The sequence below is a fragment of the Mercenaria mercenaria genome, chromosome 1, assembly GCF_021730395.1.
Source record: "Mercenaria mercenaria strain notata chromosome 1, MADL_Memer_1, whole genome shotgun sequence".
Lineage (NCBI taxonomy): Eukaryota > Metazoa > Mollusca > Bivalvia > Venerida > Veneridae > Mercenaria > Mercenaria mercenaria.
In genome coordinates, this window is record NC_069361.1 from 45,857,147 (window position 1) to 45,865,962 (window position 8,816).

The 8,816-nt window shown below is 33.1% G+C and overlaps 1 protein-coding gene across 1 annotated transcript in view; it reads right to left on the bottom strand.

Annotated features, from left to right (window-relative positions):
• The window catches only part of LOC123540005 (general transcriptional corepressor trfA-like), a 60,631-nt gene extending 52,293 nt beyond the window's left edge, over positions 1 to 8,338 (bottom strand). Inside the window, exon 1 of the mRNA XM_053544459.1 lies at positions 8,230 to 8,338. The gene's annotated coding sequence lies outside the window, so the exon portion shown is untranslated. The remainder of the gene's footprint in view (positions 1 to 8,229) is intronic.
• Positions 8,339 to 8,816: the final 478 nt, after the last annotated feature.

The window sequence follows — 8,816 nt, forward strand, 5'->3', positions numbered from 1 at the left end:
TTCACTCAAACTTGATGGGACCAGCAAAATTTGGTCAAGCCATTAAACAATTTACATTATACAGGGATTTTGTCTGGACCCAACAATGAGTTCAAGCAAAGGAAGGTGTTTGAACTAGCCGAGATCAAGCAAACAAAGTTTGACTGTATATACCGGTAGCATCTTTCGTATGACCAAACAACAGTACAAACCTGAACCTTCAAAATGTTGGGAGGATGCTCTACCAAAGCGCCTTATTCCCTTCCATCTGCACAAAGCAAAAAGTCACTTGTATGATATGCTCCTAAAATAATCCTTGTTCGAAATTCAACATTACTTGGCAGTGAATATGTGTCCCGAAAACATCCACAAGTTCAAAAAGTTGTGACACAACAGACTAGACACACAAACGTAAAAACTGCACCTTGTAGTAAACATTTTGTAATTGTATGTTTTGAAACAGTCCCCACTCATTACAAAATGTCTCCTTGAATTCATCAACTGGAAGGAATGTTGGCTACTATCCACCTATTGTCATACCTCAGTGATCCAAAGATGAAACTCTATATACTAAATCGTAGATCAGGATGACAAAAATACAGCACAATAATGAGATGTTTTCAATTCAAATGACAGATTTTAAAGGGACGAAACAAAGAACTCCTTTTTCATGCACACTTTTTTTACCATGGGATTAAAATGTAATATTGTTCATTCTTTCTCATTATACATTCCTCAATTACTTCTAAATTGAATTTTTAGCTGTATCTCCACTCTTTGTAACACCTGGTGATCTACAGTACTCTGGGTAACTTTTTGATCTTGAAATTTTCTTTACAAAGGTAAATTTAATGTATAATAAATATTTATTTATTTATTTTATTTGGGTTTTACGGCGCACCAACACAGTATAGGTTATATGGCGCCAGACAGGACTACAAATTTTAGTTTCATATCTCATTTACATCGAAATAAACAAGAGCTGTCGGAGGACAGCAACGCTCGACTATTCAACAGCCTTGTCAATTGAATGAATACAAAAGTTGAAAAAGGGGCATAATTTTGTAAAATGCAAAGTAGAGGTATTGAACCTCTGTACTGCATGTCATATCATGACAGTGAACAAGTGTGTGAAGTTTCAATCCTTTCCAATTTGTGGATACTGAGATACCAGCTTACATACAAAAATTTAACAAAAAACTGCTAAGTCAAAGGGGCATAATTTTGTAAAAATGCCAAGTAGAGTTATGGGACCTTCACAGTGCATGTTAGATCATGACAGTGAACAAGTGTGTGAAGTTTCAATCCATTCCAATTAGTGGATACTGAGATATCAGATTACATACAAAAATTTAACCAAAAACTGCTAAGTCGAAAAAGGGGCATAATTTTGAAAAAAAAAAGAGAGTAGAGTTATGGGACTTGCTTAGTGCATGTCAGATCATGATAGTGAACAAGTATGTGAAGTTTCAATCCATTCCCATTAGTAAGTACTGAGATACCAGCTTACATACAAAACCTTAACCAAAAATTTCTAAGTCGAAAAAGGGGCATAATTTTGTAAAAAAGCAAAATAGAGTTATGGAACCTGTGCAATGTAGATCAGTTCATCACAGTGAATAAGTGTGTGAAGTTTCAATCCATTCCCACAAGTGGTTACTGAGATACCAGCTTACATACAAAACCTTAACCAAAAATTTCTAAGTCGAAAAAGGGGCATAATTTTGTAAAAAAGCAAAATAGAGTTATGGAACCTGTGCAATGTAAGTCAGTTTGTCACAGTGAATAAGTGTGTGAAGTTTCAATCCATTCCCACAAGTGGTTACTGAGATACCAGCTTACATACAAAACCTTAACCAAAATCGGGACGCGGACGCGGACGCAGACGCCGACGCATGGGCGAGTGCAATAGCTCACTATTCTATGAATAGTCGAGCTAAAAATTGAGGTATGGAATCAAAATTTGCAGTATAATAAATATATAATAAATATAGTATTCCACACCCATGAGGGGAAGCTGTCATTTACTAGAGGAGAACAAGTCAGCATCAGTGCTAAAATCCAGAAAGTATCAAGATATCTATACCTTGTCCATTTCTCACTCCAACCCCGTGTCTTCTAAAAGTCCTGGCTACATGACTGTATATCATTTTAAAATAATATTTTATATAATATTAACAATTGTGTCATTCAATATAGCACATAAGAATTTCAGCTATCCATTTTTCATGGACTGGTATACAAGCTAGATTTTTTAACATTTCTTCAGTTATTTTTAACTATAAGTCTAACTTGGGGGGAAATTGTCACCTCTGCAATCCTATTTCATAGTGTCATGGGTTTTCTTTTCTCTGCTGGCCCAAATAAACACTTATTTTCATAGCAAATAATCTCTACAGTTTGTTTTGACGTAACCTTTTGAAAACCACATCATTAATTTCAAACAGAGTTTTCAACATCAAAGCAATAGAAAACTGACCAGTGTAAAAATAAGTAAGTCCCTCTGTATAACATTAACTGACAAATTTTTTTCTTCCGAAATATTATACTTGAAATACTTTGTAAACTGAAACTGTCTATTTCTACAATAGAATCACTGCACTTACCATATTCATTTTCTGTAACAGCTCATTTATTACAAATTAGTTTTGCCCACCATTGTAGGCAGAACTGGACTTATTATACCCTTTGAAGACCATAAATAATGATGTTTTTGTTCAACCAAATTGATGGAATACATTAATTTCGTAAGTCCTCGGTATTTTATAATCATAAAAATTTATAATGAATCAATGACTAAGGTAATTTATAATAACCTTTTAATAATACATTAAAGCAATTTACATAATGATCATTTTTTTATGTGTGCTTCATGTACAAATGAACATTTACCTGTATAATTATTCTTTATAAATATTTTTTTATTTGTATTACTATTACATTTGTACTGATAAATAAATGACTTTTATTCTAGGGACAACTAAAATTTAGAAAGGGTCTCATAACAGTAAGTTTCAGACATCCGGGTAAAAAAACAAGAGCTGTCCATAAGACAGCCAAGCTCGACTATTCGAAATATTGTCCCAGAAGCAGGAAAATATTACCCAAAAAGGTTAAATATCAAAAGAGTTTTAAGTTCAAAAGGGGGAATAATTTGACCAAAATGCATATCAGTTATGGGACTTGCTGCTATCAACTAGTTTTATAACCCCGAAGTCACATGTGAAGTTTTAATTCAATATCTGCATTAGTTTTGGAGATAGAAACTTGCATGTAAAACTTTAACCAGAATTTTCAAAGTCCAAAAGGGGGCATAATTTGCCCAAAATACATGCCAGAGTTATGGGACTTGATCCAGTGAGGTTAGTAATTGATCTAGAAAAAGAAAAAATAAGTTTCAAATCTATATGCCTTTTAGTAATAGCTGTATGTACTTGCACGCAAAACTTTAACCAGAATTTGCTAAGTCCAAAAGGGGGCATAATTTGGCCAAAATGAAGGTCAGAGTTATGGGACTTGCTGCTATCAACTAGATTTATAACCCCGAAGACACATGTGAAGTTTCAAATCAATATCTGCACTGGTTTTGGAGATAATAACTTGCATGTAAAACTTTAACCAAAATTTTCTAAGTCTAAAAGGGGGCATAATTTGCTCAAAATACATGTCAGAGTTATGGGTCTTGACCCAGTGAGGTTGGTAATTGATCTAGAAAAAGAAAAAATAAGTTTCAAATCTATATGCCTTTTAGAAATAGCTGTATGTACTTGCACGCAAAACTTTAACCAGAATTTTCTAAGTCCAAAAGGGGGCATAATTTGGCCAAAATGAAAGTCAGAGTTATGGGACTTGCTGCTATCAACTAGTTTTATAACACCGAAGACACATGTAAAGTTTCAAATCAATATCTGCATTAGTTTTGGAGATAGTAACTTGCATGTAAAACTTTAACCAAAATTTTCTAAGTCCAAAAGCGGGCATGATTTGCTCAAAATACATGTCAGAGTTATGGGACTTGACCCAGAGAGGTTGGTAATTGACCTAGAAAAAGAAAAAATAAGTTTCAAAGCTATATGCCTTTAATTGATGGCTGTATGTACTTGCATGCAAAAACTTAACCAAGGTGTGACGCCGACGCCGACGTCAGGGTGAGTTTTGAGACCAAAGCTCAGCATCTGATTTGTTACATGTCTGAACCAATGGCAAGGTCGCATTCTTATTAATTTTAAGAATGGTACCTTTTTTGTAAGTAGTATCTAATCAGGGTAATGGATGTAGTGGTAAAGTAGTAAGACACTTCATTATGAAACTTTGAGTCATAAATTTAATCCCCCACTCCTAACTCACTAAAATTCTTTCAAATAACACTCCTTGTTTACAGGTGTTTTTCACCTGGCATGGCAGAGAACCTTGGATGCTTTTGGAGCTGGACAGGTCCTGGAGTGTCTTATGGTAAGTTTTACCTTACATATTGTACTTATATATCATTCATTGGGAGAAGCACATTGTATACTCGCTAAACTTATATACATCTAAGAAATCTCACGCTATTACAAAATCGTATACAATATATATACTTTCCTTTTCACAAACTTCAAAAATGTGTTTTTTTTCTTAAAATCTGTACTATCTTTACAGAATCTTTAAATGGACATAATTATCTATACAGAACCTTTGAAAACCTTATGGACATAATTATCACGGTATAATATAATCCGGGATTAGAACACGTTTTGTACCAGTGTATATTGAAAGACGTATGAAGAGTCAATATTATATACTAAGATTTGAGACTAAATTAAACTACAAAAAGTCAGCGGACATTCCAACCTTCCAAGGTAAACATTATTAACCTCCATTGAGATTGTGAAGCCAACAATAAATGATTTAATGACCATTTTTAGGTGATATTAAAATCTACCATACCGTTAAAGCACAGATACATTCTTTTGACTTGTATGCATATTATGTGTATATGCCTAGTGGCACTATATTCATGACCGAATTTCTTGAAAATATCAAAAGCCTACACAATTGTTTAAATCATGCAAATTTAAGAATAAATTATTTCTTAAGTTTCTTTCAATGGCATATAACAATTAAAGATATCCTGCGCTCACGTATTTATATGAAGATATTTACTTAATTAAAATGTAGAAAATCTTCACCTTTAACCATAACCTTGCTTAAATTTCTATAATGAACTTGTCCATCTTCCAATTTGGATGTTATCATTAACTGTTGAAAGGGGTACTTACCAAAGATACTGACTGAATGGCAAACAGTGCAGATCATGGTAAGACTGCACCGAAGTGCAGGCTGATCATGATCTACAGTGGTCGCAAAGGCAGAATCAGTTGTGTCCAGCATGGTAAAGGTGTACATAAATCAATCATGTATGTAGAGCTATATCCGTATTTAAATATCATGAAGTATTTAACAGGTGATTTTTTTTAAAAAAGAATCATTACAAAAATCAAATCAACTTTTTTTACAAACCTGTCAGATTTTATTCCACTCAGGTTCTTTGAGTCAAATAATCAGAGTAAAATGTTCTAAGAATGATTTTTGTGAAACACCTTACACCTAAGTTCTTTGTCTTATGTAGGCCCTTGACTATTTCTGTAACTTTAACTGTAAATAATCGTTATTTGAACCAACTTGAAATTTTTGTTAAGTGTATGTGTGACAAGGCAAGGCTTTTTTTCTTCCCATCTTCCCCTATGAAAATTCAAATCAAATTCTCCTAAAAACTGGCTAAAATTGATTTTACATAGCCACTCCCTTTCCTCAAATACCAGATGGCGAGTCCTTTCCCTCTAAAAAAACAACCTACAATGTAATCCATTTGCATCACCTGCAAGTATAATTTAAAACTCAACAATTCTTAGAAAGCAGAAAGAAAATACTGTATATAATCATCACTGCCACTTAAAAATAAAAGAAAAAACTATTTAGACAGCACTTAAAAAGTAAAATTTTGCTTGGACTAACATGTCAAAAAGTTTTTCAGTCAGTACACTTTCTTAACTTGCAGGTCCTAAACTGGATTTTTTCACAAACTATAGCATTAAAGTTTTTAACCATTTGCCAGAAATGAATTTTAAGGCCAAACTGTTTTTTCCATCTTGTCTTTCTTGACTAGATCATCTGTCACAGCAACAGAATCACATGCAAATTTTCCATATTAAGGCCAAAATGAAAAGACCAGTATCTGGCATCTAGTTGGCATTCTAACTCTTAGTCTTACACATTTTGATCTTTAAATAAATTTTGTTGCATTTTGGCCTAATTTAATCATCTGCAGAGTCTGATTATAATATCATTTCTTTATACATACACATGTCTATGGTTACTTAATATGTTTATAATAGTCATGCAAGTACCGGTACTTAACAGTACTTTACCTACCAAACCTTCCTCATTTAGCCTACTTGCTTAATAAAAGTGTCATCTCACATTTTTATTATATTGTTCTTGTTGTTAAAATACAATGTAAACAAATCTCCAGCCATTTAAAAAAATGTTAATGTAGCCTACATTACAAAGTGTCTTTCTGAAGTATATAATGTTCTTGCATCTTTTATCAGATTCTATAATTATAGCTTCTAACAAAATTGAGAAAAAATATGACTAATTTTAAAAATGCTTTGGTCTTGGCTTAAAAATAGGTTTATTAGCGCCCCCCACCCCACCCCCCACACACAGGCCCAAACCCCACCACCCAAAACTCATGCCAATATCATGTGTCTCAAGAGGAGCTTTGGCACTGCCACAGACAGGGATGTTCACCCAGTTGTGTCATTTTGTATTTTAGAAATATGGATCAAATCAATTACTTATTAGTTAGATTTTTTGTTTGTTAATACTTGGCATAGTCATATACATTAAATTAGGATGTGAATTATCAATTTAATTTTTCCTTTTGTTAGTCACATCTCTAGTCAATTCGAGGGAGGTCATGCACCAGCCAGTTTTGAACATATATCAGCCCTTTACATGTGTTATATCCACCCCAATTCTCAACCACCACCTCCAAGAGTCTTAAACTTATAGATATTTAAGAAATAATATATCTCATTTAGTGATTTGACGCTGAATAAATCATTGTTTGGAGTTCAGATGCGGAGGAATTATATCACGAGGGCACAGCCCTCGTGATATAATTATACGCATCTGAACGACAAACAATAATTTTATTCAAGTGCAAATCACTAAATGAGATATATTATTTCGATTCTAACACATTACCATGGACTTTAAAGTACATCCTTGATGACATTCATTAAATATTTGCCCGTTTTCAATTGGTTTCTTTTCCAGCGCGCCGCTATGATGTAATAATTGTGATGTCAGAACAGTGAACTGTTGTATAATAATTCACTGTTTTCAGCCTTCTTTGTTTAATAGGAAAATGAATCGGATCGTGTTAAAATTAATTATAACATTCTGAACAGTTACTAAATCAATGTATTTTTTAATCTACATGTAAATAGAGAGGCCTATACGTGAATAATGCCAAAATTCTGAATAACTGTAACGGTATGTTTAACAGATATCTTGAATGCAGACACATAGCCACTGCCCAGAAATTCATTTTGTAAATATAAGTTAACAAACACCTTAAAATGAAATTATAGTGAACAAATCAAATTTGCATGGAAAAGTAGATCTATGATACATAAGTTTGCATAAAGTTGATAAACTGACATAAAGGCTTAAAATTCTATCAGTAAATTCCTTTCTACTTTTTAGAATGCACTTTAGCAGTCCCTGGAAGTTTACAATATGCATGCGCAACAAGTTGGGGTGTGGGGGCAGCCACCCCCAAACATATCCCTCTATAAAGTAAAGTTACCCCTTAAAACTTTTAAGACATTTTTAAACTACAATTAGTGCAAGTTCTTACAGAAATCAACAGATTAATCCTCATTAAATAAAATGAAAAATATATTAAAAGCTGTACTATAAGTCGTAAAGTAACTCTTTTTGCGAAGATTATCCTAAACATATTTCTGTTTTGTAAATACATGTATTGTATCAGTGAATGCGCAAAATTTATCATCAACTTGACAGCCAAAAAAAGAGTTCAATCAACCGATGTTTAATGGCGTTATCCTGAAATAATCGGATATACTTATGATTCAAATTATAAGAGTTATTTATGTTTAACACTTTAAAGCAAAATATAGAATGTAAATATCATAAATGAACATAAAACAACGGAAAATAAAAAGCAATATTTCTTACGAAAGTTCAGCTCGCCATGTTCAGACAGCACTGGCTATACATGGTCTTCAAAGTTGAAGAGTCGATGAGGGGTCGTCTCAAAATGCATTTGGGCTGTCAAAATAACAACAAAAAAACCCACATAATTAGGTCCAAACACATTTTGCGACCTGTCATAGTTTTGTGAAACCGCATTCAAGAGAAAAAATCATACAGACAGAACTTACTTCCTTCGGGTAGAAAGAACAGCTGAGGACCTGGCAGAAGTGGGTGGATAACTTGCCGTAAAAGTTTGGGGTTTTGGGCTTCGGAGGTAAAACAAGAAAATCAGTACTTCAGGCACGAAGAAGATTACTTTCAAATATAATCGATTACATAGGATTACATTATCACCGATTACGATTACATGTTTGAGGCGATTGTAATTACGATTACATTAATTACTTTTGAAAAGAAAAACTAAATATATAGACTTCATAAAACTGGGCATACTTCACCACATCACTTAATTAATTTAATTATTTAAATAATCTGGACCTAATTTTAAGGTATAGTAAACATGACATCATATCAAATTGATAAAAAAACCCAGCAAATTTAGTATTCTG